This window comes from Urocampus carinirostris, chromosome 11 (assembly GCF_059441175.1).
Source record: "Urocampus carinirostris isolate Australia breed hairy pipefish chromosome 11, RoL_Ucar_1.0, whole genome shotgun sequence".
Lineage (NCBI taxonomy): Eukaryota > Metazoa > Chordata > Actinopteri > Syngnathiformes > Syngnathidae > Urocampus > Urocampus carinirostris.
In genome coordinates, this window is record NC_142359.1 from 35,201,697 (window position 1) to 35,221,041 (window position 19,345).

General features: G+C 39.5%; 1 protein-coding gene across 4 annotated transcripts in view; it reads right to left on the reverse strand.

The window, feature by feature from the left end:
- Positions 1-19,345, reverse strand: part of nrcama (neuronal cell adhesion molecule a) — an 87,686-nt gene that overhangs the window by 43,898 nt on the left and 24,443 nt on the right. For all 4 annotated transcript variants that reach the window (XM_088348681.1, XM_088348683.1, XM_088348682.1 and 1 more), the window contains exon 2: positions 12,725-12,773. The gene's annotated coding sequence lies outside the window, so the exon portion shown is untranslated. The remainder of the gene's footprint in view (positions 1-12,724; positions 12,774-19,345) is intronic.

Consider the following 19,345-nt stretch of genomic DNA (forward strand, 5'->3'; position numbering starts at 1 on the left):
ATCTTGATGTCCAGCAGGATATGTGTTGGTCTTGTTGGTGTCTTTTTGCTCATCGTCTGACTCATGGTTGAGAAACAAAAGGTCACGGACGTCCACTGCAGCACTGGCGCTGCCTTGCTCACTCCATCGTGGGAGCATGTCCTCAGAGCATCATGACAAATGAGGTCTGAAGAAATGATCAAACTAAATTGGAGGACGTCAAGTAGAGAGTAAAATTATCTTGACATGGAACCCAAGTGCCCGGTTTTGAATTGCTTCCGAAAGCAAGATTGTAATTTGGTCAGCAAACAGCCTTGCCAGGCAGAACCACCAAGGGCCATCAGTCTGACGAGGCATATCAAATTGAAAAGATCTAAGCTCCAGAAGTAGGCATTCAAATGGAGTCCAATTTGGCTATGGTGAACAGCCTACGTATTTATTCGTGTATGACAAAATGCAAGTTGTGCATGTATTTGTGCAAATTGATCAGTCAAAAAATATTGCTGACCACAATTGCAAAACACTAGATGCAATGGGAATCGAACACGTGTTACGGTAGAGAAAGTGCAGAGGTCTAACCACTAGCAGACGACGAATAAAAAGGCATTCGATTTCATCTCACTTTGTACTATTTTTCGTCACAGTACCAGAGCCGATTGTTACAAATTGGAGGAAACAGAAAAATATAAATAAACGCAATAAAAGCACGATGACAGGAACAACTCTTTGGTGTATTTGATGTATTTGAATGACATCAAATAAATATTGTACATTTTATATGGGTATTAATACTTTATGTTGTCAATAAATTATTTTAAACATGGCCGCACGTATTCAACGTTTGTCACGCTTAGTTTGAGCTGAGAAAAAGTGAAAACAATATTTTACCAATTTTAATTATAACTTAGGATGAGCGTTATACACAAATAAAGATATATTTTTTGGGCTTACAAATTGTCATTTTTGCCATCTTTGCCTTTCATCCTGTTATTGTCTCATTGTTTTTTTTTCTAAATATAGAGATGAAATTAGACTACAATTCAGCATCAAGGCTGAAAATTTATGTTTCTTTTTGTGGCCTTCAGATAAAAAAGTGATTTATGATTTTTTTACTTGTAGGTGAGCTAAAATAATGTTTTGTTCTTTACACAAGAAAGGGGACCTAATGGCACAGAACTATTTGCTTTGTTTGCCTTTACACCGAAGCACAATTTATAGAGGGCATTAAGGGTTCAGTGTCTTGCCCAAGGACACTTTGACTTTTGTTTGCTCTTTACCTCGTCTTTCTTGGCCTTCCTCCACATCCATGTCAAATATTTTTTTCACGGGGTCACCTGAGGGCGTGCTACATTTCGTGTCCACACTTCATTTTCAATGCTTATACTCTGTAATTAATGGACTGTGTGGAGGCTAAATTCAAACAAAACACTGAGAACGCCCCTAGTGTAGTGGAGGTGCACTTTCCCTTCATTCTGGGAAAGTAAAAAAAAAGGTCCCTGCAATAAAACACGCCCGTGCCCCCCTTGACAAAGCCCCTGGGAGTGCCCGCCCCACAATTGGATAACAACTGCTCTTAGGTGAGCCCCATATTATATCAAGTAAATACATTTTTTTTTGTACTATGAGTATTCATATAAAAAATGAACGCTCATACGATAGTTCATGTATTTTTGCTTATTATTCTAATCAATGATTTTTTTTAATCCGTAGTAAGTGTTAGATAATACACAATGTCCCTTCAAACATTGCAGTAAGATTTGGATATTACCGAATCTTACTGCAATATGTATTCTGTGTAGCACTATTTTAGTTACTCTATATAACACGTCACACTGGGTATTTGTATATACTGTAGTATTCTTTTGGCTTTATTGTACTGTTCTCAGCTAAGGGACGCTGCTGGAAATGTGAATTTCCCTCTGGGGATGAATAAAGTATCTATCTATCTATCTATCTATCTATCTATCTATCTATCTATCTATCTATCTATCTATCTATCTATCTATCTATCTATCTATCTATCTATCTATCTATCTATCTATCTATCTATCTATCTATCTATCTATCTATCTATCTATCTATCTATCTATCTATCTATCTATCTATCTATCTATCTATCTATCTATCTATCTATCTATCTATCTATCTATCTATCTATCTATCTATCTATCAAAGTTCCAGATACATCAACAAGTTAAGTTCCCAAACCTAAAACTATTAAGAACCCAAACACACAATTCAATTCAATCCATTGAAGTGCAACTATGGCCTGCTATTGACAACAGCACTCAAATTCCTGCTTAAAATCCAAAACACAAACCAAGTTACGGTGACAGCAAAAGCTTTGAACTGAGTGCTAAAAAGCCATGAAAGAAAAGGGTGCATTCCAATCTTGAGTGTAACCTGAGTAAATGGCTTGCATTAACTTTTTCCTGAATAAATCCTCACCAAAGCTGTTTCGTCTCGAAACCTATACAGAAGGTGGGAAAATAGCTGCAATTTTGAGAGAATTTATTTATAGATACGGTAGTTTGACTCAAAGTTAAAAGCTTTGCATTCCCAGCAGACACTACCTCGATAACGCCTCACTTTTCCCACAGAGTCTGGGAACCCAATGCTAACGGTTATGAAAACAACACAGAATCTCACAGTTGTTAAATTGACCTATCTAGTTGCGAGAATTAATTAATCCTCCTCGAGGATGAGAATATCTAGAGCCTGCTGATTCCATCAAGGCCAAAGCGAGATGTTTAACTAGGACCAGAGAAGTTGATCATATCACTCCAATTCTAGCTAACCTGCACTGGCTCCCTGTCCGTTTAAGATGTGACTTTAAGGATCTCTTACTAACATACAAATGTTTGCATGGAATTTCCCCCTCTTATCTCTATGATTTTATTTCCCCAAATGTAGCTGCTCAGATCCCCAGCTCAGAAAATGCTGGTCTACTTGTGACTCCAAGAGCCAAGAAGAAATCTGCAGCCTTGAGAGCATTCTCCATTCGTGCCCCGGTGCTGTGGAAACTTCTGCCCCCTGGGATAAGATGTGCAACCTCCGTGGAAGTGTTAAATCTAGATTTAAGGCCAGTTGTGTGCATGTTACTTTAAACAGGTATTTAGTTATAGTTACTCACTACTTCTTCCAAAGATTAACTGAGTTAGAGAGTAACCCCATTGTAAAAGTAACTCGTTACTAGGGAAAGTAACTTTCCGTTACTTCAAAAAAAAGTTGTATGTCAAAATTTAGAATATCTGAGCAGAATTTGAGTCAGTTGAATACAGTAGAGAATAACAGACTGGTAGATGTGTTTTAGAACCTTGTTATATTTATTGCACCTTGCCAGCAACAGATTGATCCTACACTCGAAAGGCAACAAAAAGAAACAGCAAACAATATAATAAAATAACAATCAGCAGCAAACTATATAAAGGTTAGAAAATTATGTCGAACTGTCACAACCTGAGACATCTGGTCAAGTAGACATAGCCTATCTTACTTAATTTGTTCACAACAAAGGTCATTTGTAATACAATAAGAAGTGAGTTTAACTCTAAAGAATGAATCACAATCTCTAGTCAGACAACTGCTCAAGTAGACATACGCTACTGTACTTCAAGTATTTTCACACGACGTAGCAAACAGTTCAACAATATGAAGTGCGCTTAACATTGCAGAGTACCGTATTTTCCGCACTATAAGGCGCAACGGGTTATAGGGCGCACCCCGAAAAAATATATTTTGGTCCTATATTTGACATACATAAGACGCACCGGATTATAAGGCGCTATAATGGGAACGTCGACAAAACAGTCAGATAGTTAGGTCAAACTGATTACCCCCTTAACATTCCCAAAGCTTGCAAAGACGCAAAGACGTGTCGAGAACACGTGCGGATGCGGTGTCCGTACGATGTCACTCAAATGCATCGTTCCATCATTCGGAAGGTTAAAGTCTTGGGATTCAAGAAATGCCCACCAATCCTTAGTTTCTATTTTCGCTCGCAACTCTACTGTGCATATGACAATAAACACTTGGAATTGAGTTTAATCAAAAAATAGACACTCCATTCCATCCATTATCTGCACCGCTTATCACAGAAACATCGAGTTCAGTCTGAAACACGATACAGGGAAAATATAAAGCCGAAGTAGCTCACCGAAGTCGTTGTGTTCAATAATAATGTGCAGCCATGGTCCTCTTATATCCGTGAGTTTAGTAAATCCAGGAAAATAAAATATTTACAAATACAGAATAGTAAAAAAATGCTTTCTGTATGCTGTCCAACGATGTGCTATACGCATTCATCTTTTTCGGCCAATTGCAGGCTTTGTTTTGCCGCTTCAGCCAATGCCAGCCTGTAAATGATAAAAAGGATCCGCCCCTGACCTCCGAATAACTTTAGCCAATAGTGATCGAGTCAACTGATGATTGACACATCTTTTTCGGCCAATAGCAGGCTTTGTTTTACAGCTTAAGCCTATGCCAGCCTGTAAATGATTAAAAAGGATCCGCCCCTTGACCTCCGAATAACTTTAGCCAATAGTGATCGATTCAAATGATGATTGACACATTGGTTAGCCAATGAAACGCCGGTAAATAAATCCCAGCATACACCGCGGACTACTTGGCGTTCGGGGGAAAATCTAGTCGGCGGCTGCAAGTTAGTTGGAAGACTTTGCGATTTAATGTTGATCCATAGATAAGGCGAACTGTATTATAAGGCGCATGGTCAGCTTTTGAAAAAAATGAAGACTTTTGGGTGCGCCTTATAGTGCGGAAAATACGGTAAAATAATTAAATCGAACTCTCAACCTGAAACAACTGGCCAAGTAGAAATCTGCAAATGCAATTCAAACATTTTGTTCACAACAAAATCAACAGTAAAACAATACAAAGTGACTATCCAATCCTTCTATCTACCTCTCTACCTCTCTCAATCCGTCCCCTCTCTGCCTTAGTCTACATCCTCTTCAACCCCCTTACCTAAATACTGCAGTTTAAGAACTATTAGTGTTTAAAAACTCAGGAACCCCTGTGAAATATTCTTACACCAGTTTCCCCAAATGAGATCCTAAGTATTGTGACTTTGATAGCGCTCTTACTCGTCATATTTCGGTAGGACATTCTCCATTGTTTGATGTCATCATGTACACATTGTTTTGTGCTATTGTAGATGGCTGCCGTGTCAGGTTGAATGAGATCTGTGTTCATGTTAATGTGTTGTTGGTGTATAGATATGGCAAAAGACCGACCGAGAATGTCCTTCTATCTATGCTGATTTCTACTACAGTAAGTAACACACCGCTTCTGACCGTCAGTAACGGTCGAAAAAGTAATTTGTTAGATTAACCTGTTACTGAAAAAGAATAATAAAGGGCTTATTATCAACACTGCTTAGGACACAAAACTAGTCTATAGCTTATGATTGATGCCGACCTCATTCTTTTCTTTTCTTGCCCACCCGGCTGCCTGGCTGGTGGCGGAATGATGGGAAAGGACGAACCTGGATGAGTCAGCAGACCAACACCTGGACCTGAAGCATGTCATCTTCTGCATCGACCAGCTGGCTGAGATGGGAAGCTGGGTTTTCTCTATTTTGGACTCCTTGAAGACTTTTACACCAATGTTTATTGTTGATAGCGTTTTGTGTATATGTACTATCTGTACGAAAATAGGAGTGCCTCTCTTGGTGCCACAGTGTTTACGTTGAATTATTCAGCATAGCATTGAAAATACTTGCTATCTTAGTTTTTTACAGGTAAATTAAAGAAGCAAAGCTCCAAAAGTTATTGGTACGATAACAGGCCACCTAACTAGTAAACAAAGGGACGGGGTCTGTAACGCAGTCAAGAGCGAACATTAGCTAACGTCAGCCTAACATTAGAGATGTTAACCTTAAGAATATTTTTCTCTTCAGCAAAGTGACAATATTTTGCCTCAAATACTATGTTGACTTAACTAAGAATAGATGCATCCTTACTAACTGTATCCACGTTGTATAACAGGGGTCAGCAACCTTTTCGGTGCGGAGTGCCACTTTCAAATGTCCTTGTAAATCAGTGTGCCACACCAAGATCAATGACTCGCACAACATTAACTTCATCTAAAGCAGACACTTGTCTCGATTTAGATAACTTAGGTAACTTAGGAAAGGGTAAAAAATACACCCTATCGCCCAGCCTCTCGGGATACCTCGTATCAGATTTGCGTGCACCCCATGCACACCGTTTGACCATTTAAAGGATGAAATGTAAGAAAAAACACAGACAAACATGAAACGCAACTGACGAACTGCAATGCATTTTAACGGACGTGGCAGCTGAGATTGTCTGAGTGTATTAAGTTGACTATGCGCACTGTGATTGGCTCATCCATTTGAGGGTGGGGCTTAGCCATAGGTCAATTGAGGCCTGTGCAGTCCTTTGAGACATTTTATGATTAAGGGCTTCACACATAAATGTGAGTTGACATGACTAGAGTGGCCTGGGATGGCACGCAATGGCAACAGACAACCGCCCTGGCCGAGCGTCCCCCCCCTTTCGTTATTTCCGGGGCCCTTCTCGCACCGTCCACAAAATCCCTGCCAGCTTTGTTTAGTGCTGACGGTCAGCGAGATGCGACCGTGTCTCTCTTGCATCCGCCAGCGTTCCGACCTATTGTGCTCTTGTGTTTACTGCCGGCAAAATGCTGAAACGGCACGGCTACTCTAGGGCGTGAGGTCACACCCCGCATCATGTGAGCTACTCATCGTTAAAAGCATTTGGACGCCTATTTGTTTGCATGACTAAGCTAGGCAATGATTACACATCGCTACGTTTGCATGCGGGGAATATTTTAAAGGGCCATGCAAATACAGAGAGGGATCCATATTTGTTCTTATTGGGACTTCTTATAGTCACTTTTTTCCTTTCATAAGCGGGATTCTCGTTCTTGTAAACCAGGGGTGTCAATCTCATTTTAGCTCAGAGGCCACATGATAGAAAAATCAATCTCCTCGGGGCAGGAGTATTAAATGAATGGCATAAAAAAGTGCGCCTTAGGGCTGGGGTCTTTTTGGAGGCTCACAATTGAACTATGATGTAGGGATATAAGATTTGACGGTAAAATGATTTTTGAGGGTTTTTTTTACTCAAAGTTTTTTCCTCCTAAGATTTAATCTCTTAATAAAAAAAGGAAGCTAAACAACAATTCAATTAATTTCCAAAATTCTGACAATGCAAAGAGTTTAGGCCAGGGGTGGCGAACAAGTTTGACACAAAGAGCCGAAATTTTTAACTGTGAGAGTCAAAGAGCCACACCACGCACTGACCGGCAATAAACGTAGCCTACGCAGATGATTGGCAGTCAGTTATATGTCCGGAGCAGCATATAAACAACAAATCTGCCAAATTCATTTCAAAATATTATCTTTTATATGTTATTAACTCTGATGGATTCAAGTGTGTTTTAAGAGGGGGGGGGGGGGGGGGGACTAAACATGAAATGAGGCAAAGAGCCACAGTATATAGAAAATATGATGAGGCAAAGTGCTGCATTCCTATTGGCCAAGAGCCGCGTGTCCGCCACCCCTGGTTTAGGCAATATACAAGTCTCATTTTTTTAAATAAAATTACTACAATGCAAACTTTAACAGTATGAAATAAATACATCATTCCTCTGCAACTGTTTCAAAGGGTCAAGAGATTCAAACCCTATGATGCAGCAATGTAACTCGAATATAAATTTAAAATTGTCAACATGACAACTATGATACCGCCCAGTGCACAATACTCATAAAGTCAGAACGTGCAAATAGTGGAAATGATACAATGTAAAAAGCCTTTAACACTATAAAAAATAAAATATGTCAACTAAACACCTGATTCAGAACAAAAGTTAAGAGTCAACGCCCTCCCCCAACAGCATGAATGTTACCAAAATACAAAGACTGTACAACAATGTCAAGAAGACAACTAAAATACCACCCTGTACACAATATTTATAAAGTCAATAGTACAATAAAGTGCAATTGGATCATATTTGACAGTTATAATGTCTGTATAGTCACACAATCCACTAACAGCAGTAATTATAGTGCTAGTTAAAACGGAAAGACAAAATCGATCCAAGGACAATAATATCGAAATGTCGATACATCTGACCCTCCGTTTCCAAAAAGATATGAATAATACATGTGAAGTCAAAATAAGTATCAAGTAAATATCGGAGTATCTAAAAAGTATACTGTACAATAGTACAAAAGTCATAGTTATGATTACTGTATAGTGGTGCAAAAGTACAAGAGGAGCTTCTAAACAAAGTGCTCAGTAAGGTAAACGTGGTTATTATACAGCAGGGGTAGGCAACCACTGACACGCGTGCCAGCAGTGGCACGCATGGGGTTAACCAGTGGCACGCGAGCGCACGGAAAAATCTCTCATTAGATGCACCGCTTATCCTCAGTAGGGTCGCGGGGGTGCCGGAGCCCATCCAAGCAATCATCAGGCAGTGGGCAGGGGACACCCTGAACTGGTTGCCAGCCAATCGCAGGGCACACAGGGACAGACAACTCGCTCGCACATTCACACCTAGGGACAATTTGGACCAGCCAATCCACCTGAAATGCATGTCTTTGAAATGTTGGAGGAAACCAGAGTGCCCGGAGGAAACCCACGCAAGCACGGGGAGAACATACAAACTCCGCACAGGAAGTCCGGTAGCTGGATTTGTTACCCACACAGGAGGTTCCTAAGACCTTAGAACTGGCAAGGAAAATATAATACAAATAATAATGATTTTTTTCAAAGCACATTTTTAACTGAAATGTAGACATTTTCAGCTACGCGCCGTGTTTACGGGAGCGCCACTCCTTTTCTGTTTCATGTGTGAGTGCGTGTCTGCGGCGTGCCTCGCAGAAGAGAGCTCCATGTTTTAACGCAACCGACGAAACACACGCGTGCGATAAATGAACGAATTAACATCTCGTTCTTTCATGCCAGCGTGGAAAGACGAAAGAGGCTTGGTGCAAAAAAAGTGACCGTGCTGTTTTGTGCATTATGCCTCGAGAGCGTTGTACCTCGCACAGCAAGTGTTAAACGTCGTTACGAGACGAAACATTTTTCTACTTAATTATATTTGCATGTATTTTTTCCTTCTACAGTGAACGTCCAAGCTACTTCATTTTTGAACTTTTTTTATAATAAACCTCATTCATGTCAAGCAACTCAGTATCTCACAACAAAATGTTAATTAACAATATATATGATACAACGAAACACATGTACAATATCACATGTTAAACTACATAAATAAACACGTTTGAAAAAAAAATGGTGTAAGATTATTTTGTATCTTGTAAGGGAAAATACGACAGTTTGTAAGGGCATGGAGCCGTAGAAGTTGACAGGTATGCTTTGCGTTTTTTCTTTCTTAATATGGATTTTTTCTGTCTGTTGCGACTTATATTACTATACTACGATGCATGGTCAGGAAAATATGGTAGGTCTCTGTGGGTAAGAATTTTCATATGTATGCAAATATGTCTTAAGATGCAAAATAAGTGACACTTTTTTTGTCATTTTGCAGAGATATCAGTCGATAGACAATATGTCCAGTCGACTAAAAAATTCTCGTTTTTATTGCAGATTCAAGACCGAACCTAACGATACAAATGTAACCATTTTAATTGGAGCTGTCACGGTTGCCATGGCGTCCAATTGGCCTCACCCGTGTGGCACCAGCTGCGGCTCCTTGACAGATTTGCTTTCCGTCTATTTAAGCTCAGTGCTCCTACTCTTCCTTTGTCAGTCCATCAACAAACCTCTGCCTCGCAAGACGTGAGTTTTGATTCGGTCCTGTTTCCTGTTGGTATTTCCTGTCTGGTATTATTCCATTTTATTTTGTCCTGTTTAATATCAGTTTCCAGTTTCGTTCCCGTCTAGTTTGTCCTGTATAATTTGGATATCCTGTTTTGCTATCAATCCTGTCTGTCCCGTTGTTTAATATCGGTTTCCAGTTTCGTTCCCGTCTAGTTTGTCCTGTTTATTTTCGATATCCTGTTTTGATATGCATCCTGTTTGTCCCGTCCTGTCTGATATCTGCTCGGGCAATTGGTATCGATCTTGTCAGCCTCTGGCTTCCTATCATTCCATGCCAGATTGCTGCCCAACGTGCATGACTCCCCAGTTCCCGTAAAATAAAAGGCTTGTGTGAGAAACGTCACGCATTTGGATCCTGATCCTGTTCCGGTTCTTGACAAGAGCATTTTATAATTTAGTTAATATTTTCTGTTTAGTGGATTTAATAAGACATTCCTTACAAAGTCAATAAGCTTTGATACAAATGTGTGTGTTTTTGTATGCATTTAAAATCCAAAACAGGTCGGTGGCAACCCTAACACAAGAAGAGGATTAAAATGAGTAAAATGATCTGCATATCTAATTAAAAAATACAAAAACAGGTTTAAGTGTTGTGAAAATAAAATGTATTTGCATTAAATGATCGTAATATTAGTCACCGTCCCGTGACTTTAAATCTTCTATTTTAGGCTCAAGTCAGTGGATACCGTTGCATAACATCCCTCGAAAATCAGTTTGAGGGCAAAACCTAAATAGATGATTTGCTGCTCTTTGTATATAAATAAAAGTAATAGAGACGTTTATTAGTAGCGGCTGTCGATGTGGTTTATTAGACAGATGGTAAACCATTAGAGCAAGGCCTAGGGGGGCCGGGGGGGAAGGACAATGTCAACAAGCGAGGGAAGGCCATGAAAGGGAAAAAGGCGCAGGAGGAGGTGAGAGGCGAGGAAGAGATTTGATGCTGCCTCAGTGGTGCAACAAGCTAGTGGTCTCTATCCTCTCCCCCTCCTCCTCCAACTCTCCTCCCTCTTTTTTCCTCATCCACCCATCTGTTCATCAGGATTACTTGCAGGTTGGAAAGCAACCAAAGAGAGACTCATCTCACTCTTTTTTCCGGCATTCAAAACATTTGAGATGCTGTTATGACAGCGGTGGGCAACGTTTTGGACTGGGGGGCCGCATTGGGTTAAAAAAATTGGCCGAGGGGGCACATCTTGGAGATTCATTTCATACATATACATACAGTATATATTTTTTTAATAGATTGGTTCATCAAATTGGTTTTAAAAAGATCACAATTAATGCAAAAATATATATGAGGTCCTTATTTCAAGCATTATATTTCATATTTAGTGTCATAGTCTTACTGTAGTTTTTAGTATTTCTACAGTTCGATTTTTGTTTGTTGTAATTTAGTAGTATTTTTGTAGTATTCCCATAATAGACTTATTGTAGTAATTACTGTAGTTGTATTTTCTTTATTTTTTTCAGTATTCCTGCAGTTCGATTCTTGTTGTAATTCAGTGGTATTTTTGTAGTATTACTGTAGTTTTATTTTTGTAGTATTCTCATAATATAATTATTGTAGTAATTACTGTAGTTGTATATTTTGGTATTTCTTTTGTATTCCTGCAGTTCGATTTTTGTTGTACTCAAGTAGTATTTTTGTGTCATTACTGTAGTTTTATCTTTAAAGTATTCCCATAGTAGAATTGTTGTAGAAATTACTGTAGTTGTATTTTGTTAGTATCTCTGGAGTTGGATTTTTATTGTAATTCAGTAGTATTTTTGTAGTATTACTGTAGTTTTATTTCTAAAGTGTTTTCATAGCAGAATTGTTGTAGTAATTACTGTAGTTGTATTTATTCAGATTTCTTTAGTATTTCTGCGGTTTGATTTTTGTTGTAATTCAGTAGTTGTAGTTGTATTTTGCTGTACATCTGTAGTAATACTTCTGTGGCAGTATTTTTGTCGTATTTCTATTCCAATGTTTCTCCGGTAGTGCTTTTGTATTATAGTATTACTGGCGTGGTAGTTTTTCTGTCAGAGCATCTTTGAAATATTTCCAAAGGAGTATTTTAGCATTATTTCTGTCAAATTTTTGTAGGATTTCCATAGGGGTTTTTTGTCGTATTTTTAAGTATACTTGTAATATTACTGTGCTTTATTTTGTTGTATTTCTGTGGTAGTATTTTTCGATTATAGCATCCAATTTTGGTAACTGCGAAGCTGAAGCGACACATCACAATAGTAATATTGTTTTGGTATTTCTATGTATTTTTTCTTTTTAAAGTTAAAGGAAACTAGTATACGATGTCCCTGTTTTTGAGCAGTACATTTGAAATTGAGTTTTGTAGTTTATTTGTTGTAGTCTTTTTGTTGAAGACAAAAATGGCACACCCATGGATGGATGGAGGGCTGGATGGTTGGATGGATGGCTGGATGGATGGATGGATGGCTGGGTACATTAACAACTTTACTCTGGATTTTCTAATTGCACTGGGCTAGTGTTGAGGGAACGTCTTTAAAAGTAACAAGGGTAAAACTAAAACATGCTTTTATTAGTGGGATTTTACTTACTATTGTCTATTTTGACGAGTTTTGTTCGGAAGGCCGGTTTAACAAGACTGCCGGGCCGCATGGGGCTCGTGTACTGCAGATTACCCACCCCTCTCTTTTGATGAGCCGCTTTGACAGGTCAATGTCACACAAGACACAATTGAAGTGATGATGGAGTGATTGCGCCGTATTACGCAATAACCTCTCCCCCGCTAAAACCGCACTTCCCCCATACGGCTCGACATACGGTGATACACGACACAGATATCATCTGCAGAAGCACATCGGAAAGAATGAAGCCATTTATTCGAGGTTATGTCAAAATGGAGTCAGCAAAAGGTCTTATTTACCTGTAAAAGGTGCAGCCACGGCTCTTCTCTTTCAGGAAATGGCCCAGATCTGGAAAAAAAAAGTCATTTTACACGTCATGAGTCATACGTTAATAATATACAGAGGATAAAGACTTTCGATGAATTTAAATGCTAACACTTCAACGCTACTCATATGCAGCATAAATAAAAACAGAAACAAAAACATTTCATAATTGCTCTTGTTTTATAGATAATATAAATGAAAAAAAAACACAGTAATGTGGGAATGATGGACAATATTTCACTTGGGTCAAAAATCACATAGTTTACGACAGAGTTTACGACTAAAATGGAGAAATTCACTAACTCTGTAAATTTTATCCGACTTGGGTATTTTTTGTCCCTAGAGATATTGAACAACCCGCTTAAATATATGTGGCATTATATAAAATAATCCAAATATATATTTGTACAGAACATGTGCCACTTGTTCAATCAAGTTTATATTAAATAAGAATTTTGCAAATATATGTTTCTAAATTAATGTTAAATAGAGCTTTAACAAGTCACTGAGGACCTCCAAAGCTCTTTACAATGCACTTCACACTTTATTCAGTCACACACACACACTTTTACACATGATAGATAGATAGATAGATAGATAGATAGATAGATAGATAGATAGATAGATAGATAGATAGATAGATAGATAGATAGATAGATAGATAGATAGATAGATAGATAGATAGATAGATAGATAGATAGATAGATAGATAGATAGATAGATAGATAGATAGATAGATAGATAGATAGATAGATAGATAGATAGATAGATAAAAATACGAAACACATTAAACACATAAAATGTATGAATAACCTCGTAAAGTTAAGTAATTTCAATTCTTTTCAAAAGACCCCGAACAACATTTCTGTTTTTTGTCAGATTAGATCAGCATAATAGTTTAAAATGCCACAAAATGAGGTCATTTTGTAGTAAATGTTTTTTGGGCAAATTTTTTAAACGTTGTAAAAAAAAGAATGAATAAAAAAAGAAAAGAGTCATTACTTTTGTCTGACGCTAAAAATTGGTTAAAAGTTGTAGTCAAATTAATCAATTTAACAAATTGGCGTGGTACATTTACGACCCAATTTGGCTCGTTTTTGACCCAAGAGTACATAAATATGTATGTCAGAGGCCAGTAACCTATGGCTTGCGAGGCAGCTGTGGCTTTTTTCGTGAATTCGTATGGCTTGGAGATGGCTAAACAAACCCCAAAACTCCAGCCAAGCACAAAGAGCAAATGAATTGGGTGAATGATAGGGGTGGGCGGAGCTATACCCGCACCGCATGTCTGCACCAAAGGTAAATACGTCAATGTCCTCGTTTGCGGCATTTTGTGACATTTTTACAAAGGAAATCACTTGTACCTTTGTTTCGAATCAATTATTTCATAAATGAACGTCAAAATGAGCTTTAACGTCTTAGGTAAATGTGGGAGGGAGATAAGTTTTTTGTTGATACAGGGTAGGGGCAATGGGCTGATAAGTTAGATGTCCTTTGGAGAGCGGGTTTGGCAGAAGTTTGTCTTCAAATATATGGAATTTCTCTCTCTCTCCCCAAAAAATAAATCTACAGTAAATATTTTGCCTTTATGGCTCTTTGGGTCTAAAGGTTCAGGACCCCTATGTGATGCATTTGCTCTTTGTTCTCATGGAGCCAATCAAATCCAATCCCAGGAATACTCTCGAGACCACCAAGTTAATGACCGAGTCTTGCCCAACATCAAACCTTAGGTCAATAACCCCAATTTCCGTTTAATTGCACAAACACAAATACACCCCGAAGGCATGACCATGTATGTGTTATGATCATCTCCAGAGAGGCTCTCCATTTATTTCACATCAGCAATACAAACGCGCCCTCGGCTATGCAAATGACGTGGGTCGCCGTTGCGGCCATGTTTGAGGCCTTTTTCACAAAGAGGCTTCCACAAGCGCTGAACGTAACCCTGACTTTTCAGTTCCACTATCCTGATATAGAAAACACTGAGTTTTTATTTCCTTGATCGCAGATTTTAGTCCTTTGAATTAACTTGGTGTAGTAAAACCCCATCGGTTCGCTAAGAAAGGCTGCATAAAACAGACATGAAACAGAAGAAATTCAGAAAGTGAAAAAAGGGGGTGAAATAGGCCGAGGTCAAGAGAAAGAGGGAAACACAAGAGAGGAAGGAATTTAGAAAAAACGGAATGGAAAAAAAGGAAGGAAGGAAGGAAGGAAGGAAGGAAGGAAGGAAGGAAGGAAGGAAGGGAGGGAGGAAGGAAGGAAGGAAGGAAGGAAGGAAGGAAGGAAGGAAGGAAGGAAGGAAGGAAGGAAGGAAGGAAAGTACGAGGAAAGGAAGGAAGGAAGGAAGGGGGAAAGGAAGGAAGGAAGAAAGGAAGGAAGGAGGTTGGGAGGGAGGAAGGAAGGCAGGAAGAAAGGAAGGAAGTAAGGAAGGAAGGAAGGCAAAAATTTTTAAAAGGACATCTAAGAGTCTAGCTTTTTGGGTTGTTGTTAAAAAAATTACAGTGTTTTCTGAAACTAATTTAGAGGGTTTTTTTTGTTGTTGTTGTTGTTTTTTAACCAATTGACAAAATTCTTTTTGTTTTGTTAATCAAGCAAATCGTCCATTTTTGTGTGCGGTATTTCCAACAAAACAATTTAGAGGAAGTTGGGTCAAAGTAATGGGTTATATTTAGGGACTCTTGAGAGAAAGCATGGTTTTCCTTTAATCGAGGAAAAAGAAAAAAGGAAAAAACAGACGAGAATTATTAATAGATAGCATAATAATCATGTGATCGCTTTGAATATTCCAATATTCCCTGGAGAGGGAGGTGCCGCAACCACCAGTGAAATGGCGTAGGCTCCATGGAACAATAGATGATTTACTGATTGTGGTTGAATCATCTGCCTAAGTGACTTTTTATGGAACCTCCGGGAGCATATATGCAGAGTGTTACTGAATAAGGAAGGAAGGAAGGAAGGAAGGAAGGAAGGAAGGAAGGAAGGAAGGAAGGAAGGAAGGAAGGAAGGAAGGAAGGAAGGAAGGAAGGAAGGAAGGAAGGAAGGAAGGAAGGAAGGAACGAACGAACGAACAAACGAACGAACAAAGACAGAAAAAAAAGAGAGCCAGGGAGAAATTAAAAAAGAAAGCGTCAGGGAGGAAAAGACAAAGAGGAAAGGGGAGTGAGACAGGAAGAGAAGGACTAAGAGAAAATGATGAAAAAGAGAAAAAGAAAGAGAAAGAGAAAGAGAAAGAGAAAGAGAAAGAGAAAGAGAAAGAGAAAGAGAAAGAGAAAGAGAAAGAGAAAGAGAAAGAGAAAGAGAAAGAGAAAGAGAAAGAGAATGAGAAAGAGAAAGAGAAAGAGAAAGAGAAAGAAAGAGTGGAATAATAGTCTGTGGTTTGCAATAATCTGTGGTCTGTGCAGCCCTTTAAAACTCCTTGTGATGAAGGGCTATACAAGTAAACATGACTTGACATGAAAAAAAGAAAGAAAAGAAAGAAAGAAAGAAAGAAAGAAAGAAAGAAAGAAAGAAAGAAAGAAAGAAAGAAAGAAAGAAAGAAAGAAAGAAAGAAAGAAAGAAAGAAAGAAAGAAAGAAAGGCAGAAAGAAAAAGCTTTAGATAGAATCATCTTCAGCTTCGGCTCCTTCCTCAACGGTTTGTTTTGCACACCAAAAACAAGGCCATTGAAAATAAAAGCGGCACAATTGAGAAAAGTGTGGCACCTGCAGCCCTTCACATGCACCATCTGTGAGTGATGAGATTTTTGGCAGTAGAACGCCAAGGGACAATCACAGAACATCTGCCTCAGTGTCTGCTGTCCCTCAAAATGTAGCAAATGACCTCATTACCAGAATGTGTGTCATGTTCCTCCCCAAAATGGGACACTTTTCCTGAAATTTCCTTTGTGCAACAATCTAGTGCAATCATCGCATTTATTACAATTACTTAAAAACGATTGGTTATTAGGGATTATCTCAACAAAACTTTAAAGGGACAATGTAGTATTTGACTACTAGATGTCGCTGTATTGCGAAGGATTTTATACATTTGACTATAATGGATTTTATACGATTGAATACAGATTCAGATGCAGATTAGGATTCAGATCTACTTTATTGTCATCCTTGTACACGTGTATACAGAACAAAATGTCGATACATCTGACCCGCACAGTTTCCTTGAATGTACAGATATAAATAAAATGTTGTATTAAGTTGGAGTATTGAAGTACTAATAATATACTGAATGATTATAGCTATGTATAGTATTATACAGTATTGCAAAGAGTGCAAGAGGAGCAGCTAACCAGATGTGCAAAATGGCCAGTCAGTTAAACAAGTCACTATACAATAACAATAACACTGGAGTACGATACTGCAGAGGAACGAGATGTGCAAAGGAGTGGCTAGGTATAGAAAACTGCCAGTAGTGCAAGGACAAAAAAAACAAAAAAAAACAGATGTACAGATTAGCAGCTTTGTAGGCTTACTATGTGTGTGTGATTGACCATTTAACAGTCTAATGGCCAGGGGGACAAAGCTGTTGCAGAACCTGGTGCTCCTGCACCGCACACCCAGAGGCTAGCAGAGTGAACAGTCCATGATGGGGATGAGAAGGGGTCCCTAATGATGTTCTTGGCTCGGGATAGGCAGCGCTTCTGGCCAATGTCCTGAATGGAGGGGAGAGAAGTCCAAATGATTTTCTCTGCTGTCCTCGTTACCCTCCTCACATTACCCCAGTCGGAGGCACTGCAGCCTCCACACCACATAGAGATACAGCTAGTCAGGATGCTCTCTATAGATCCCCCGTAGGATGTGTTGAGGGTGGGTGGGGGCAGGTGGGCTCTCCTCATCCTCCGCAGGAAGTACAGGCGCTGTTGTGCCCTCTTCACCAGTGATGCAGTGTTCACGGACCAGGTGAGTTTGTCTATGATGTGCACCCCTAGGAACTTGGTGCTGCTGACAACCTCCACAGCCTTGTTGTTGATGAGAAGTGGGGCATGGTTGGGCTGGTTTTTCCTGAAGTCAATAATGATCTCTTTAGTTTTGTCAACATTCAGGACCAGGCTGTTGTCCCTGCACCAGCCCACCAACTGCTCAACCTCCTCTCTGTAGGCCAGGTCGTTGTCGTCCCTGATGAGGCCCACCACTGTTGTGTCGTCCGCAAACTTCACGATGTGGTTTGTGGCCGACCTAGGGACGCAGTCGTGTGTCATCAGGGTGAACAGCAAGGGGCTCAGGACACAGCCTTGGGGGGAGCCCGTGCTGAGGGTGATGACACCGAAGATGTTCTGACCAAGCTGCACTTACTGGGGTCTGTCAGTGAGGAAGTCCTGCAGCCAGTTCCGCAGGGGGGGTTACATTTATTTTTTTAACACTTTTTATGATAACATGGGCAGCACGGCGCCGCAGTGGTCAGCGCGTGTGCGGCACAGTTCTGAGGTCATGGGTTCAAATGCAGCTACCAACCTTCCTGTGCGACACTAATTCGGCTGATTCGGCCATTTTCGATGGAGTACACTTAAAAGTTTAAATTGCTAATGAAATTAAATCTGCCCCTGTGTGAAAATGTCAACTCTCTTGTGTTTTTGGTTAATGGAATCAGATAACTAATTTGAACAATTTGCTAAATGATACATTTTAATATTAAAGCTTAACAATTGAAAAGTGAAACCAAAAACGAGTGCTACAAAACACAATGAAAAACACAAACTACTCAGACATAAAGTGACCAAACCGCACCAGTTTTTCTGCTAGTTTTTTGCTCAGCCTTTCACAAGGTTTTTGTTTTTTTTAGGGTATGCCCGTAGCAGCAAGATGGCAGACAATCATGTCAGCTCTTTTTAAGTGAGTATGACTAGATGGAAATTTCTCAGCCTATGACTATATTTAAAAATGATATTATTAAGATATTTGCTTGTTATTCAAATCATTAGTATCTAAATAACACATCATGTCGCTTTATATGAAAACCCTATTATATTATAGCATTTTAGTAAAATATATCAGGCCCTTAATGACTGATTTTTTTGGGGGTAGCCTGTTTCGATTTTGTCAGGAGGAGGACTGGAAGAGTGGTTCCAACAGATTCAACATCTGAAAGCTCAGTCCAGAAGAGTGCAGTCCTTGGAACAGCTAAGGAACTGCGCAGAATCCTAAATTCCCAGGCCTCTGGTAGTCTGAGGATGATACAGACACCACCCCACCGGAGGTGAGGAGGAGAATTCCGAAATCATATGTATATGTCACGGTTGCCCATTAGCCTCACCTGGGCCTGCTCGTTTGGTGCCAGCTGCTGCTCATTGCCTGATTGGCTCCACTCCTATTTAAACTCAGAGCTCTCATTCACTCCTGGTCAGTCTGCCAACGAACCTCTGCACTTGCAGGACATGCATTTTGACTCTGCTCGTGTATCCATTATCCAGTATCGATCCCGTCTGTCCCGTCCTGTCCGGTATCTTGCTGTTGTATCCAGTATCCAGTATCCAATATCGATCCCATCTTTCCCGTCCTGTCCAGTATCTTGCTGTTGTATCTGGTATCGATCCTGTCTGTCCCGTCCGGTCTGGTATCTTGTTCCGGTATCAATCCTGTCCTGTCTGTTATCTTGCTCCAGTAT